A 15,759-nucleotide genomic window follows, 5' to 3' on the forward strand; every position below is an offset into this window, starting at 1 on the left:
CTCTGGGCGCGTCTTGCTTGGGCTTCTCTCATGGAGGCCCTCAGTCAGACCCAGTGTTGACATGTGTCAAGACGCTCCTCGGGGCGTGTTTTGCTTGGGCCTCTCTCCTGGAGGCGCTCAGTCAGACCCAGTGTTGACATGTGGCAAGACGTTCCTCGGGGCGCTTCTTGCTTCGGCTTCTCTCCTGGAGGCCCTCAGTCAGACCCATTGTTGACCTGTGGCAAGACGCTCCTCGGGGCACGTGTTGCTTGGACCTCTCTCCTGGAGGCGCTCAGTCAGACCGAGTAGTGACATGTGGCAAGACGCTCCTCGGGGTATGTCTTGCTTGGGCGTCTCTCCTGGAGGCGCTCAATTAGACCCAGTGTTGACATGTGGCAAGACGCTCCTCGGGGCGCGTCTTGCTTGGGCTTCTCTCCTGGAGGCCCTCAGTAAGACCCATTGTTGACATGTGGCAAGACGCTCCTCGTGGTGCGTCTTGCTTGGGCCTCTCTCCAGAAGGCCCTCAATCAGACCCAGTGTTGACACGTGGCAAGACGCTCCTCGGGGCGCGTCTTGCTTGGGCCTCTCTCCTGGAGGCGCTCAGTCAGACTGAGTAGTGACATGTGGCCTGACGCTCCTCGGGGCGCGTCTTGCTTGGGCCTCTCTCCTGGAGGCGCTCAGTCAGACCCATTGGTGACATGTGGCAAGACACTCCTCGGGGCGCGTCTTGCTTGGGCCCCTCTCCTGGAGGCCCTCTGTCAGACCCAGTGTTGACATGTGTCAAGACGCTCCACGGGGCGCGTCTTGCTTGGGCTTCTCTCCTGGAGGCCCTCAGTCAGACCCATTGTTGACATGTGGCAAGACGCTCCTCGGGGCGCGTCTTGCTTGTGCCTCTCTCCTGGAGGCGCTCAGTCAGAACCAGAGGTGACATGTGGCAAGACGCTCCTCGGGGCGCGTCTTGCTTGGGCCTCTCTCCTGGCGGCCCTCTGTCAGACCCAGTGTTGACATGTGGCAAGACGCTCCTCCGGGCGCATCTTGCTTGGGCCTCTCTCCTGGAGGCCCTCAGTAAGACCCATTGTTGACATGTGGCAAGATGCTCCTCGGGGCGCGTATTGCTTGGGCCTCTCTCCAGAAGGCCCTCAATAAGACCCAGTGTTGACATGTGGCAAGACGCTCCACGGGGCGCGTCTTGCTTGGGCTTCTCTCCTGGAGGCCCTCAGTCAGACCCATTGTTGACATGTGGCAAGACGCTCCTCGGGGCGCGTCTTGCTTGGGCCTCTCTCCTGGAGGCGCTCAGTCAGACCCAGTGTTGACATGTGGCAAGACGCTCCACGGGGCGCGTCTTGCTTGGGCTTCTCTCCTGGAGGCCCTCAGTCAGACCCATTGTTGACATGTGGCAAGACGCTCCTCGGGGCACGTCTTGCTTGGGCCTCTCTCCTGGAGGCGCTCAGACAGACCCAGTGTTGACATGTGACAAGACGCTCCTCGGGGCGCGTCTTGCTTGGGCCTCTCTCCTGAAGGCGCTCAGTCAGAACCAGAGGTGACATGTGGCAAGACGCTCCTCGGGGCGCGTCTTGCTTGGGCCTCTCTCCTGGAGGCCCTCTGTCAGACCCAGTGTTGACATGTGGCAAGACGCTCCTCCGGGCGCATCTTGCTTGGGCCTCTCTCCTGGAGGCCCTCTGTCAGACCCATTGTTGACATGTGGCAAGACGCTCCTCGGGGCGCGTCTTGCTTGGGCCTCTCTCCTGGAGGCGCTCAGTAAGACCAAGTGCTGACATAAGGCAAGACGCTCCTCGGGGCGCTCATTGCTTGGGCCTCTCTCCTGAATGCCCTCTGTCAGACCGAGTGTTGACATGTGGCAAGACTCTCCTCGGGGTGCGTCTTGCTTGGGCTTCTCTCATGGAGGCCCTCAGTCCGACCCAGTGTTGACATGTGTCAAGACGCTCCTCGGGGCGTGTCTTGCTTGGGCCTCTCTCCTGGAGGCGCTCAGTCAGACCCAGTGTTGACATGTGGCAAGATGCTCCTCTGGGCGCGTCTTGCTTGGGCTTCTCTCCTGGAGGCCCTCAGTCAGACCCATTGTTGACATGTGGCAAGACGCTCCTCGGGGCACGTCTTGCTTTGGCCTCTCTCCTGGAGGCACTCAGTCAGACCGAGTAGTGACATGTGGCAAGACGCTCCTCGGGGCGCGTCTTGCTTGGACCTCCCTCCTGGAGGCGCTCAGTCAGACCGAGTAGTGACATTTGGCAAGACGCTCCTCGGGGCGCGTCTTGCTTGGGCCTCTCTCCTGGAGGCGCTCAGTCAGACCGAGTGCTGACATAAGGCAAGACGCTCCTCGGGGCGCGTCTTGCTGGGGCCTCTCTCCTGGAGGTGCTCAATCAGACCCAGTGGTGACACGTGGCAAGACGCTCCTCTGGGCGCGTCTTGCTTGGGCCTCTCTCCTGGAGGAGCTCAGTCAGACCCAGTGGTGACACGTGGCAAGACGCTCCTCGAGGTGCATCTTGCTTGGGCCTCTCTCCTGGAGGCGCTAAGTCAGACCCAGTGTTGACACGTGGCAAGACGCTCCTCGGGGCGCGTCTTGCTTGGGCCTCTCTCCTGGAGGCGCTCAGTCAGACACAGTGTTGACATGTGGCAAGACACACCTCGGGGCGCGTCTTGCTTGGGCTTCTCTCATGGAGGCCCTCAGTAAGACCCATTGTTGACATGTGGAAAGAAGCTCCTCGGGGCGCGTCTTGCTTTGGCTTCTCTCCTGGAGGCCCTCAGTCAGACCCATTGTTGACATGTGGCAAGACGCTCCTCGGGGCGCGTATTGCTTGGGCCTCTCTCCTGGATGCCCTCTGTCAGACCCAGTGTTGACATGTGGCAAGACTCTCCTCTGGGCGCGTCTTGCTTGGGCTTCTCTCATGGAGGCCCTCAGTCAGACCCAGTGTTGACATGTGTCAAGACGCTCCTCGGGGCGTGTTTTGCTTGGGCCTCTCTCCTGGAGGCGCTCAGTCAGACCCAGTGTTGACATGTGTCAAGACGCTCCTCGGGGCGCTTCTTGCTTCGGCTTCTCTCCTGGAGGCCCTCAGTCAGACCCATTGTTGACCTGTGGCAAGACGCTCCTCGGGGCACGTGTTGCTCTGACCTCTCTCCTGGAGGCGCTCAGTCAGACCGAGTAGTGACATGTGGCAAGACGCTCCTCGGGGTATGTCTTGCTTGGGCGTCTCTCCTGGAGGCGCTCAATTAGACCCAGTGTTGACATGTGGCAAGACGCTCCTCGGGGCGCGTCTTGCTTGGGCTTCTCTCCTGGAGGCCCTCAGTAAGACCCATTGTTGACATGTGGCAAGACGCTCCTCGTGGTGCGTCTTGCTTGGGCCTCTCTCCAGAAGGCCCTCAATCAGACCCAGTGTTGACACGTGGCAAGACGCTCCTCGGGGCGCGTCTTGCTTGGGCCTCTCTCCTGGAGGCGCTCAGTCAGACTGAGTAGTGACATGTGGCCTGACGCTCCTCGGGGCGCGTCTTGCTTGGGCCTCCCTCCTGGAGGCGCTCAGTCAGACCCATTGGTGACATGTGGCAAGACACTCCTCGGGGCGCGTCTTGCTCGGGCCCCTCTCCTGGAGGCCCTCTGTCAGACCCAGTGTTGACATGTGTCAAGACGCTCCACGGGGCACGTCTTGCTTGGGCTTCTCTCCTGGAGGCCCTCAGTCAGACCCATTGTTGACATGTGGCAAGACGCTACTCGGGGCGCGTCTTGCTTGTGCCTCTCTCCTGGAGGCGCTCAGTCAGAACCAGAGGTGACATGTGGCAAGACGCTCCTCGGGGCGCGTCTTGCTTGGGCCTCTCTCCTGGAGGCCCTCTGTCAGACCCAGTGTTGACATGTGGCGAGACGCTCCTCCGGGCGCATCTTGCTTGGGCCTCTCTCCTGGAGGCCCTCAGTAAGACCCATTGTTGACATGTGGCAAGACGCTCCTCGGGGCGCGTATTGCTTGGGCCTCTCTCCAGAAGGCCCTCAATAAGACCCAGTGTTGACATGTGGCAAGACGCTCCACGGGGCGCGTCTTGCTTGGGCTTCTCTCCTGGAGGCCCTCAGTCAGACCCATTGTTGACATGTGGCAAGACGCTCCTCGGGGCGCGTCTTGCTTGGGCCTCTCTCCTGGAGGCGCTCAGTCAGACCCAGTGTTGACATGTGGCAAGACGCTCCACGGGGCGCGGCTTGCTTGGGCTTCTCTCCTGGAGGCCCTCAGTCAGATCCATTGTTGACATGTGGCAAGACGCTCCTCGGGGCACGTCTTGCTTGGGCCTCTCTCCTGGAGGCGCTCAGTCAGACCGAGTAGTGACATGTGGCAAGACGCTCCTCGGGGCGCGTCTTGCTTGGACCTCTCTCCTGGAGGCGCTCAGTTAGACCGAGTAGTGACATGTCGCAAGACGCTCCTCGGGGCGCGTCTTGCTTGGGCCTCTCTCCTGGAGGCGCTAAGTAAGACCAAGTGCTGACATAAGGCAAGACGCTCCTCGGGGCGCTCATTGCTTGGGCCTCTCTCCTGAATGCCCTCTGTCAGACCGAGTGTTGACATGTGGCAAGACTCTCCTCGGGGCGCGTCTTGCTTGGGCTTCTCTCATGGAGGCCCTCAGTCCGACCCAGTGTTGACATGTGTCAAGACGCTCCTCGGGGCGTGTCTTGCTTGGGCCTCTCTCCTGGAGGCGCTCAGTCAGACCCAGTGTTGACATGTGGCAAGACGCTCCTCTGGGCGCGTCTTGCTTGGGCTTCTCTCCTGGAGGCCCTCAGTCAGACCCATTGTTGACATGTGGCAAGACGCTCCTCGGGGCACGTCTTGCTTGGGCCTCTCTCCTGGAGGTGCTCAGTCAGACCGAGTAGTGACATGTGGCAAGACGCTCCTCGGGGCGCGTCTTGCTTGGACCTCCCTCCTGGAGGCGCTCAGTCAGACCGAGTAGTGACATTTGGCAAGACGCTCCTCGGGGCGCGTCTTGCTTGGGCCTCTCTCCTGGAGGAGCTCAGTCAGACCCAGTGGTGACACGTGGCAAGACGCTCCTCGAGGCGAATCTTGCTTGGGCCTCTCTCCTGGAGGCGCTAAGTCAGACCCAGTGTTGACACGTGGCAAGACGCTCCTCGGGGCGCGTCTTGCTTGGGCCTCTCTCCTGGAGGCGCTCAGTCAGACACAGTGTTGACATGTGGCAAGACACACCTCGGGGCGCGTCTTGCTTGGGCTTCTCTCATGGAGGCCCTCAGTAAGACCCATTGTTGACATGTGGAAAGAAGCTCCTCGGGGCGCGTCTTGCTTTGGCTTCTCTCCTGGAGGCCCTCAGTCAGACCCATTGTTGACATGTGGCAAGACGCTCCTCGGGGCGCGTATTGCTTGGGCCTCTCTCCTGGATGCCCTCTGTCAGACCCAGTGTTGACATGTGGCAAGACTCTCCTCTGGGCGCGTCTTGCTTGGGCTTCTCTCATGGAGGCCCTCAGTCAGACCCAGTGTTGACATGTGTCAAGACGCTCCTCGGGGCGTGTTTTGCTTGGGCCTCTCTCCTGGAGGCGCTCAGTAAGACCCAGTGTTGACATGTGGCAAGACGCTCCTCGGGGCGCTTCTTGCTTCGGCTTCTCTCCTGGAGGCCCTCAGTCAGACCCATTGTTGACCTGTGGCAAGACGCTCCTCGGGGCACGTGTTGCTTGGACCTCTCTCCTGGAGGCGCTCAGTCAGACCGAGTAGTGACATGTGGCAAGACGCTCCTCGGGGTATGTCTTGCTTGGGCGTCTCTCCTGGAGGCGCTCAATTAGACCCAGTGTTGACATGTGGCAAGACGCTGCTCGGGGCGCGTCTTGCTTGGGCTTCTCTCCTGGAGGCCCTCAGTAAGACCCATTGTTGACATGTGGCAAGACGCTCCTCGTGGTGCGTCTTGCTTGGGCCTCTCTCCAGAAGGCCCTCAATCAGACCCAGTGTTGACACGTGGCAAGACGCTCCTCGGGGCGCGTCTTGCTTGGGCCTCTCTCCTGGAGGCGCTCAGTCAGACTGAGTAGTGACATGTGGCCTGACGCTCCTCGGGGCGCGTCTTGCTTGGGCCTCTCTCCTGGAGGCGCTCAGTCAGACCCATTGGTGACATGTGGCAAGACACTCCTCGGGGCGCGTCTTGCTTGGGCCCCTCTCCTGGAGGCCCTCTGTCAGACCCAGTGTTGACATGTGTCAAGACGCTCCACGGGGCGCGTCTTGCTTGGGCTTCTCTCCTGGAGGCCCTCAGTCAGACCCATTGTTGACATGTGGCAAGACGCTCCTCGGGGCGCGTCTTGCTTGTGCCTCTCTCCTGGAGGCGCTCAGTCAGAACCAGAGGTGACATGTGGCAAGACGCTCCTCGGGGCGCGTCTTGCTTGGGCCTCTCTCCTGGCGGCCCTCTGTCAGACCCAGTGTTGACATGTGGCAAGACGCTCCTCCGGGCGCATCTTGCTTGGGCCTCTCTCCTGGAGGCCCTCAGTAAGACCCATTGTTGACATGTGGCAAGACGCTCCTCGGGGCGCGTATTGCTTGGGCCTCTCTCCAGAAGGCCCTCAATAAGACCCAGTGTTGACATGTGGCAAGACGCTCCACGGGGCGCGTCTTGCTTGGGCTTCTCTCCTGGAGGCCCTCAGTCAGACCCATTGTTGACATGTGGCAAGACGCTCCTCGGGGCGCGTCTTGCTTGGGCCTCTCTCCTGGAGGCGCTCAGTCAGACCCAGTGTTGACATGTGGCAAGACGCTCCACGGGGCGCGTCTTGCTTGGGCTTCTCTCCTGGAGGCCCTCAGTCAGACCCATTGTTGACATGTGGCAAGACGCTCCTCGGGGCACGTCTTGCTTGGGCCTCTCTCCTGGAGGCGCTCAGTCAGACCGAGTAGTGACATGTGGCAAGACGCTCCTCGGGGCGCGTCTTGCTTGGACCTCTCTCCTGGAGGCGCTCAGTTAGACCGAGTAGTGACATGTCGCAAGACGCTCCTCGGGGCGCGTCTTGCTTGGGCCTCTCTCATGGAGGCCCTCTGTCAGACCCAGTGTTGACATGTGGCAAGACGCTCCTCGGGGCGCGTCTTGCTTGGGCCTCTCTCCTGGAGGCGCTCAGTCAGAACCAGAGGTGACATGTGGCAAGACGCTCCTCGGGGTGCGTCTTGCTTGGGCCTCTCTCCTGGAGGCCCTCTGTCAGACCCAGTGTTGACATGTGGCAAAACGCTCCTCCGGGCGCATCTTGCTTGGGCCTCTCTCCTGGAGGCCCTCAGTAAGACCCATTGTTGACATGTGGCAAGACGCTCCTCGGGGCGCGTCTTGCTTGGGCCTCTCTCCAGAAGGCCCTCAATCAGACCCAGTGTTGACATGTGGCAAGACGCTCCTCGGGGCGCGTCTTGCTTGGACCTCTCTCCCTGAGGCGCTCAGTCAGACCGAGTAGTGACATGTGGCAAGACGCTCCTCGGGGCGCGTCTTGCTTGGACCTCTCTCCCTGAGGCGCTCAGTCAGACCCAGTGTTGACATTTGGCAAGACACTCCTCGGGGCGCGTCTTGCTTGGGCCTCTCTCATGGAGGCCCTCTGTCAGACCCAGTGTTGACATGTGTCAAGAAGCTCCTCGGGGGGCGTCTTGCTTTGGCCTCTCTCCTGGAGGCGCTCAGTCAGACCGAGTGCTGACATGTGGCAAGAAGCTCCTCGGGGCGCGTCTTGCTTGGGCTTCTCACCTGGAGGCCGTCAGTAAGAACCATTGTTGACATGTGGCAAGACGCTCCTCGGGGCGCGTCTTGCTTGGGCCTCTCTCCTGGAGGCGCTCAGTCAGACCAAGTGGTGACATGTGGCAAGACACTCCTCGGGGCGCGTCTTGCTTGGGCCTCTCTCCTGGAGGCCCTCTGTCAGACCCAGTGTTGAAATGTGGCAAGACACTCCTCGGGGCGCATCTTGCTTGGGCCTCTCTCATGGAGGCCCTCTGTCAGACCCAGTGTTGACATGTGTCAAGACGCTCCTCGGGGCGCGTCTTGCTTTGGCCTCTCTCCTGGAGGCGCTCATTCAGACCGAGTGCTGACATGTGGCAAGAACCTCCTCGGGGCGCGTCTTGCTTGGGCTTCTCTCCTGGAGGCCCTCAGTAAGACCCATTGTTGACATGTGGCAAGACGCTCCTCGGGGCGCGTCTTGCTTGGGCCTCTCTCCAGGAGGCGCTCAGTCAGACTGAGTAGTGACATGTGGCCTGACGCTCCTCGGGGCGCGTGTTGCTTGGGCCTCTCTCCTGGAGGCGCTCAGTCAGACCAAGTGGTGACATGTGGCAAGACGCTCCTCGGGGCGCGTCTTGCTTGGGCCTGTCTCCAGAAGGCCCTCAATCAGACCCAGTGTTGACACGTGGCAAGACGCTCCTCGGGGCGCGTCTTGCTTGGGCCTATCTCCTGGAGGCGCTCAGTCAGAATGAGTAGTGACATGTGGTCTGACGCTCCTCGGGGCGCGTGTTGCTTGGGCCTCTCTCCTGGAGGCGCTCAGTCAGACCAAGTGGTGACATGTGTCAAGACACTTCTCGGGGCGCGTCTTGCTTGGGCCTCTCTCCTGGAGGCCCTCTGTCAGACCCAGTGTTGACATGTGGCAAGACACTCCTCGGGGCGCGTCTTGCTTGGGCCTCTCTCATGGAGGCCCTCTGTCAGACCCAGTGTTGACATGTGTCAAGAAGCTCCTCGGGGCGCGTCTTGCTTTGGCCTCTCTCCTGGAGGCGCTCAGTCAGACCGAGTGCTGACATGTGGCATGACGCTCCTCGGGCCGTGTGTTGCTTGGGCTTCTCTCCTGGAGGCCCTCAGTCAGACCCATTGTTGACATGTGGCAAGACGCTCCTCGGGGCGCGTCTTGCTTGGGCCTCTCTCCTGGAGGCGCTCAGTCAGACCGAGTGCTGACATTTGGCAAGACGCTCCTCGGGGCGCGTCTTGCTTGGGCTTCTCTCCTGGAGGCGCTCAGAAAGACCCAGTGTTGACATGTGACAAGACGCTCCTCGGGGCACGTCTTGCTTGGGCCTCTCTCCTGGAGGCCCTCTGTCAGACCCAGTGTTGACATGTGGCAAGACGCTCCTCCGGGCGCATCTTGCTTGGGCCTCTCTCCTGGAGGCGCTCAGTCAGACACAGTGTTGACATGTGGCAAGACACTCCTCGGGGCGCGTCTTGCTTGGGCTTCTCTCATGGAGGCCCTCAGTAAGACCCATTGTTGACATGTGGAAAGAAGCTCCTCGGGGCGCGTCTTGCTTGGGCCTCTCTCGTGGAGGCGCTCAGTCAGACCCAGTGTTGACACGTGGCGAGAAGCTCCTCGGGGCGCGTCTTGCTTGGGCCTCTCTCCTGGAGGCGCTCAGTCAGACCCAGTGTTGGCATGTGGCAAGACACTCCTCGGGGCGCGTCTTGGTTGGGCCTCTCTCCTGGAGGCGCTCATTCAGACCCAGTGGTGACATGTGGCAAGACGCTCCTCGGGGCGCGTATTGCTTGGGCCTCTCTCCTGAATGCCCTCTGTCAGACCGAGTGTTGACATGTGGCAAGACTCTCCTCGGGGCGCGTCTTGCTTGGGCTTCTCTCATGGAGTTCCTCAGTCCGACCCAGTGTTGACATGTGGCAAGACGCTCCTCTGGGCGCGTCTTGCTTGGGCTTCTCTCCTGGAGGCCCTCAGTCAGACCCATTGTTGACATGTGGCAAGACGCTCCTCGGGGCACGTCTTGCTTGGGCCTCTCTCCTGGAGGCACTCAGTCAGACCGAGTAGTGACATGTGGCAAGATGCTCCTCGGGGCGCGTCTTGCTTGGACCTCCCTCCTGGAGGCGCACAGTCAGACCGAGTAGTGACATTTGGCAAGACGCTCCTCGGGGCGCTTCTTGCTTGGACCTCTCTCCTGGAGGCGCTCAGTTAGACCGAGTAGTGACATGTGGCAAGACGCTCCTCGGGGCACGTCTTGCTTGGGCCTCTCTAATGGAGGCGCTCAGTCAGACCGAGTGCTGACATAAGGCAAGACGCTCCTCGGGGTGCGTCTTGCTGGGGCCTCTCTCCTGGAGGAGCTCAGTCAGACCCAGTGGTGTCACGTGGCAAGACGCTCCTCGGGGCGCGTCGTGCTTGGGCCTCTCTCCTGGAGGCGCTCAGTCAGACCCAGTGTTGACATGGGGCGCGTCTTGCTTGGGCTTCTCTCATGGAGTTCCTCAGTCCGACCCAGTGTTGGCATGTGGCAAGACGCTCCTCTGGGCGCGTCTTGCTTGGGCTTCTCTCCTGGAGGCCCTCAGTCAGACCCATTGTTGACATGTGGCAAGACGCTCCTCGGGGCACGTCTTGCTTGGGCCTCTCTCCTGGAGGCACTCAGTCAGACCGAGTAGTGACATGTGGCAAGATGCTCCTCGGGGCGCGTCTTGCTTGGACCTCCCTCCTGGAGGCGCACAGTCAGACCGAGTAGTGACATTTGGCAAGACGCTCCTCGGGGCGCTTCTTGCTTGGACCTCTCTCCTGGAGGCGCTCAGTTAGACCGAGTAGTGACATGTGGCAAGACGCTCCTCGGGGCACGTCTTGCTTGGGCCTCTCTAATGGAGGCGCTCAGTCAGACCGAGTGCTGACATAAGGCGAGACGCTCCTCGGGGCGCGTCTTGCTGGGGCCTCTCTCCTGGAGGAGCTCAGTCAGACCCAGTGGTGTCACGTGGCAAGACGCCCCTCGGGGCGCACCTTGCTTGGGCCTCTCTCCTGGAGGCGCTAAGTCAGACCCAGTGTTGACACGTGGCAAGACACTCCTCGGGGCGCGTCGTGCTTGGGCCTCTCTCCTGGAGGCGCTCAGTCAGACCCAGTGTTGACATGTGGCAAGACTCTCCTCGGGGCGCGTCTTGCTTGGACCTCTCTCCTGGAGGCGCTCAGTCAGACCGAGTAATGACATGTGGCAAGACGCTCCTCGGGGCGCGTCTTGCTTGGGCCTCTCTCCTGGAGGCGCTCAATTAGACCCAGTGTTGACATGTGGCAAGACGCTCCTCGGGGCGCGTTTTGCTTGGGCTTCTCTCCTGGAGGCGCTCATTCAGACCCAGTGGTGACATGTGGCAAGATGCTCCTCGGGGCGCGTATTGCTTGGGCCTCTCTCCTGAATACCCTCTGTCAGACCCAGTGTTGACATGTGTCAAGACGCTCCTCGGGGCGCGTCTTGCTTTGGCCTCTCTCCTGGAGGCGCTCAGTCCGACCGAGTGCTGACATGTGCCCCGGAGGCACTCAGTCAGACCGAGTAGTGACATGTGGCAAGACGCTCCTCGGGGCGCGTCTTGCTTGGGCCTCTCTCCAGAAGGCCCTCAATCAGACCCAGTGTTGACACGTGGCAAGACGCTCCTCGGGGCGCGTCTTGCCTTATGTCAGCACTCGGTCTGACAGAGGGCCTCCAGGAGAGAGGCCCAAGCAAGACGTGCCCCGACGAGCATCTTGCCACATGTCAACACAGGGTCTGACTGAGCGTCTCCAGGAGAGAGGCCTGAGGAGCGTCTTGCCACATGTCAACACTGGGTCTGACAGAGGGCCTCCAGGAGAGAGGCCCAAGCAAGACGCGCCCCGAAGAGCGTCTTGCCACATGTCACCTCTGGTTCTGACTGAGCGCCTCCAGGAGAGAGGCCCAAGCAAGACGCGCCCCGAGGAGCGTCTTGTCATATGTCAACACTGGGTCTGTCTGAGCGCCTCCAGGAGAGAAGCCCAAGCAAGACGCGCCCCGAGGAGCGTCTTGCCACATGTCAACAATGGGTCTGACTGAGGGCCTCCAGGAGAGAAGCCCAAGCAAGACGCGCCCCGAGGAGCGTCTTGACACATGTCAACACTGGGTCTGACAGAGGGCCTCCAGGAGAGAGGCCCAAGCAAGACGCGCCCCGAGGAGTGTCTTGCCACATGTCACCACTGGGTCTGACTGAGCGCCTCCAGGAGAGAGGCCCAAGCAAGACGCGCCCCGAGGAGCGTCAGGCCACATGTCACTACTCAGTCTGACTGAGCGCCTCCAGGAGAGAGGCCCAAGCAAGACGCGCCCCGAGGAGCGTCTTGCCACATGTCAGCACTGGGTCTGACTGAGCGCCTCCAGGAGAGACGCCCCAGCAAGACGCGCCCCGAGGAGAGTCTTGCCACATGTCAACACTCGGTCTGACAGAGGGCATTCAGGAGAGAGGTCCAAGCAATACGCGCCCCGAGGAGCGTCTTGCCACATGTCACCACTGGGTCTGAATGAGCGCCTCCAGGAGAGAGGCCCAACCAAGACGCGCCCCGAGGAGTGTCTTGCCACATGCTAACACTGGGTCTGACTGAGCGCCTCCAGGAGAGAGGCCCAAGCAAGACGCGCCCCGAGGAGCGTCTTGCCACGTGTCAACACTGGGTCTGACTGAGCGCCTCCAGGAGAGAGGCCCATGGCAAGACGCGCCCCGAGGAGCGTCTTGCCACATGTGAACACTGGGTCTGACTGAGCGCCTCCAGGAGAGAGGCCCAAGCAAGACGCGCCCGGAGGAGCGTCTTGCAACATGTCAGCACTCGGTCTGACTGAGCGCCTCCAGGAGAGAGGCCCAAGCAAGACGCGCCCCGAGGAGCGTCTTGACACATGTCTCCTCTGGGTCTGACTGAGCGCCTCCAGGAGAGAGGCCCAAGCAAGACGTGCCCCGACGAGCATCTTGCCACATGTCAACACAGGGTCTGACTGAGTGCCTCCATGAGAGAAGCCCCAGCAAGACGCGCCCCGAGGAGCGTCTTGCCACATGTCAACACTGGGTCTGACTGAGCACCTCCAGGAGAGAGGCCCAAGCAAGAAGCGCCCCGAGGAGCGTCTTGCCACATGTCAACACTGGGTCTGACTGAGCGCCTCCAGGAGAGAGGCCCGAGGAGCGTCTTGCCACATGTCACCTCTGGGTCTGATGGCAAGACTCTCCTCGGGGCGCGTCTTGCTTGGGCTTCTCTCATGGAGGCCCTCAGTCCGACCCAGTGTTGACATGTGTCAAGACGCTCCTCGGGGCGTGTCTTGCTTGGGCCTCTCTCCTGGAGGCGCTCAGTCAGACCCAGTGTTGACATGTGGCAAGACGCTCCTCTGGGCGCGTCTTGCTTGGGCCTCTCTCCTGGAGGCGCTCAGTCAGACCGAGTGCTGAAATAAGGCAAGACGCTCCTCGGGGCGCGTCTTGCTGGGGCCTCTCTCCTGGAGGTGCTCAATCAGACCCAGTGGTGACACGTGGCAAGACGCTCCTCTGGGCACGTCTTGCTTGGGCCTCTCTCCTGGAGGAGCTCAGTCAGACCCAGTGGTGACACGTGGCAAGACGCTCCTCGGGGCGCATCTTGCTTGGGCCTCTCTCCTGGAGGCGCTCAGTCAGACACAGTGTTGACATGTGGCAAGACACTCCTCGGGGCGCGTCTTGCTTGGGCTTCTCTCATGGAGGCCCTCAGTAAGACCCATTGTTGACATGTGGAAAGAAGCTCCTCGGGGCGCGTCTTGCTTTGGCTTCTCTCCTGGAGGCCCTCAGTCAGACCCATTGTTGACATGTGGCAAGAGGCTCCTCGGGGCGCGTATTGCTTGGGCCTCTCTCCTGGATGCCCTCTGTCAGACCCAGTGTTGACGTGTGGCAAGACTCTCCTCGGGGTGCGTCTTGCTTGGACCTCTCTCCTGGAGGCGCTCAGTCGAACCGAGTAGTGACATGTGGCAAGACGCTCCTCGGGGCGCGTCTTGCTTGGGCTTCTCTCCTGGAGGCCCTCAGTCAGACCCATTGTTGACATGTGGCAAGACGCTCCTCGGGGCGCTTCTTGCTTGGGCCTCTCTCCTGGAGGCGCTCAGTCAGACAGAGTTCTGACATGTGGCAAGACGCTCCTCGGGGCGCGTCTTGCTGGGGCCTCTCTCCTGGAGGCGCTCAGTCAGACCCAGTGTTGACATGTGTCAAGACGCTCCTCGGGCGTTTCTTGCTTGCGCCTCTCTCCTGGAGGCGCTCAGTCAGACCCAGAGGTGACATGTGGCAAGACGCTCCTTGGGCCTCTCTCCTGGAGGCGCTCAGTCAGACCCAGTGTTGACATGTGGCAAGACGCTCCTCGGGGCGCTTCTTGCTTGGGCCTCTCTCCTGGAGGTGCTCATTCAGACCCAGAGGAGACATGTGTCAAGACGCTCCTCGGGGCGCGTCTTGCTTAGGCCTCTCTCCTGGAGGCGCTCAGTCAGACCGAGTGCTGACATGTTGCAAGACGCTCCTCCGGGCGCGTCTTGCTTGGGCCTCTCTCCTGGAGACGCTCAGTCAGACCCAGTGTTCACATTTGGCAAGACGCTCCTCGGGGCTCGTCTTGCTTGGGCCTCTCTCCTGGAGGCGCTCAGTCAGACCCAGTGTTGACACGTGGCAAGACGCTCCTCGGGGCGCATCTTGCTTGGGCCTCTCTCCTGGAGGCGCTCAGTCAGACCCAGTGTTGGCATGTGGCAAGACACTCCTCGGGGCGCGTCTTGGTTGGGCCTCTCTCCTGGAGGCGCTCATTCAGACCCAGTGGTGACATGTGGCAAGACGCTCCTCGGGGCGCGTATTGCTTGGGCCTCTCTCCTGAATGCCCTCTGTCAGACCGAGTGTTGACATGTGGCAAGACTCTCCTCGGGGCGCGTCTTGCTTGGGCTTCTCTCATGGAGTTCCTCAGTCCGACCCAGTGTTGACATGTGGCAAGACGCTCCTCTGGGCGCGTCTTGCTTGGGCTTCTCTCCTGGAGGCCCTCAGTCAGACCCATTGTTGACATGTGGCAAGACACTGCTCGGGGCGCGTCTTGCTTGGGCCTCTCTAATGGAGGCGCTCAGTCAGACCGAGTGCTGACATAAGGCAAGACGCGCCCCGAGGAGCGTCTTGCCACGTGTCAACACTGGGTCTGATTGAGGGCCTTCTGGAGAGAGGCCCAAGCAAGATGCGCCCCGAGGAGCGTCTTGCCACATGTCACTACTCGGTCTGACTGAGTGCCTCCGGGGCACATGTCAGCACTCGGTCGGACTGAGCGCCTCCAGGAGAGAGGCCAAAGCAAGAAGCGCCCCGAGGAGCGTCTTGCCACATGTCAACACTGGGTCTAATTGAGCGCCTCCAGGAGAGATGCCCAAGCAAGACGCGCCCCGAGGAGCGTCTTGCCACATGTCATTACTCGGTCTGACTGAGCGCCTCCAGGAGAGAGGTCCATGCAAGACGCGCCCCGAGGAGAGTCTTGCCACATGTCAACACTGGGTCTGACTGAGCGCCTCCAGGAGAGAGGCCCAAGCAAGACGCGCCCCGAGGAGCGTCTTGCCACGTGTCAACACTGGGTCTGACTTAGCGCCTCCAGGAGAGAGGCCCAAGCAAGGTGCGCCCCGAGGGGCGTCTTGCCACGTGTCACCACTGGGTCTGACTGAGCTCCTCCAGGAGAGAGGCCCCAGCAAGACGCGCCCCGAGGAGCGTCTTGCCTTATGTCAGCACTCGGTCTGACTGAGCGCCTCCATTAGAGAGGCCCAAGCAAGACGTGCCCCGAGGAGCGTCTTGCCACATGTCACTACTCGGTCTAACTGAGCGCCTCCAGGAGAGAGGTCCAAGCAAGACGCGCCCCGAGGAGCGCCTTGCCAAATGTCACTACTCGGTCTGACTGAGCGCCTCCAGGAGGGAGGTCCAAGCAAGACGCGCCCCGAGGAGCATCTTGCCACATGTCACTACTCGGTCTGACTGAGCGCCTCCAGGAGAGAGGCCCAAGCAAGACGTGCCCCGAGGAGCGTCTTGCCACATGTCAACAATGGGTCTGACTGAGGGCCTCCAGGAGAGAAGCCCAAGCAAGACGCGCCCAGAGGAGCGTCTTGCCACATGTCAACACTGGGTCGGACTGAGGAACTCCATGAGAGAAGCCCA

Source organism: Nothobranchius furzeri, chromosome 4, assembly GCF_043380555.1.
Source record: "Nothobranchius furzeri strain GRZ-AD chromosome 4, NfurGRZ-RIMD1, whole genome shotgun sequence".
Classification (NCBI taxonomy): domain Eukaryota; kingdom Metazoa; phylum Chordata; class Actinopteri; order Cyprinodontiformes; family Nothobranchiidae; genus Nothobranchius; species Nothobranchius furzeri.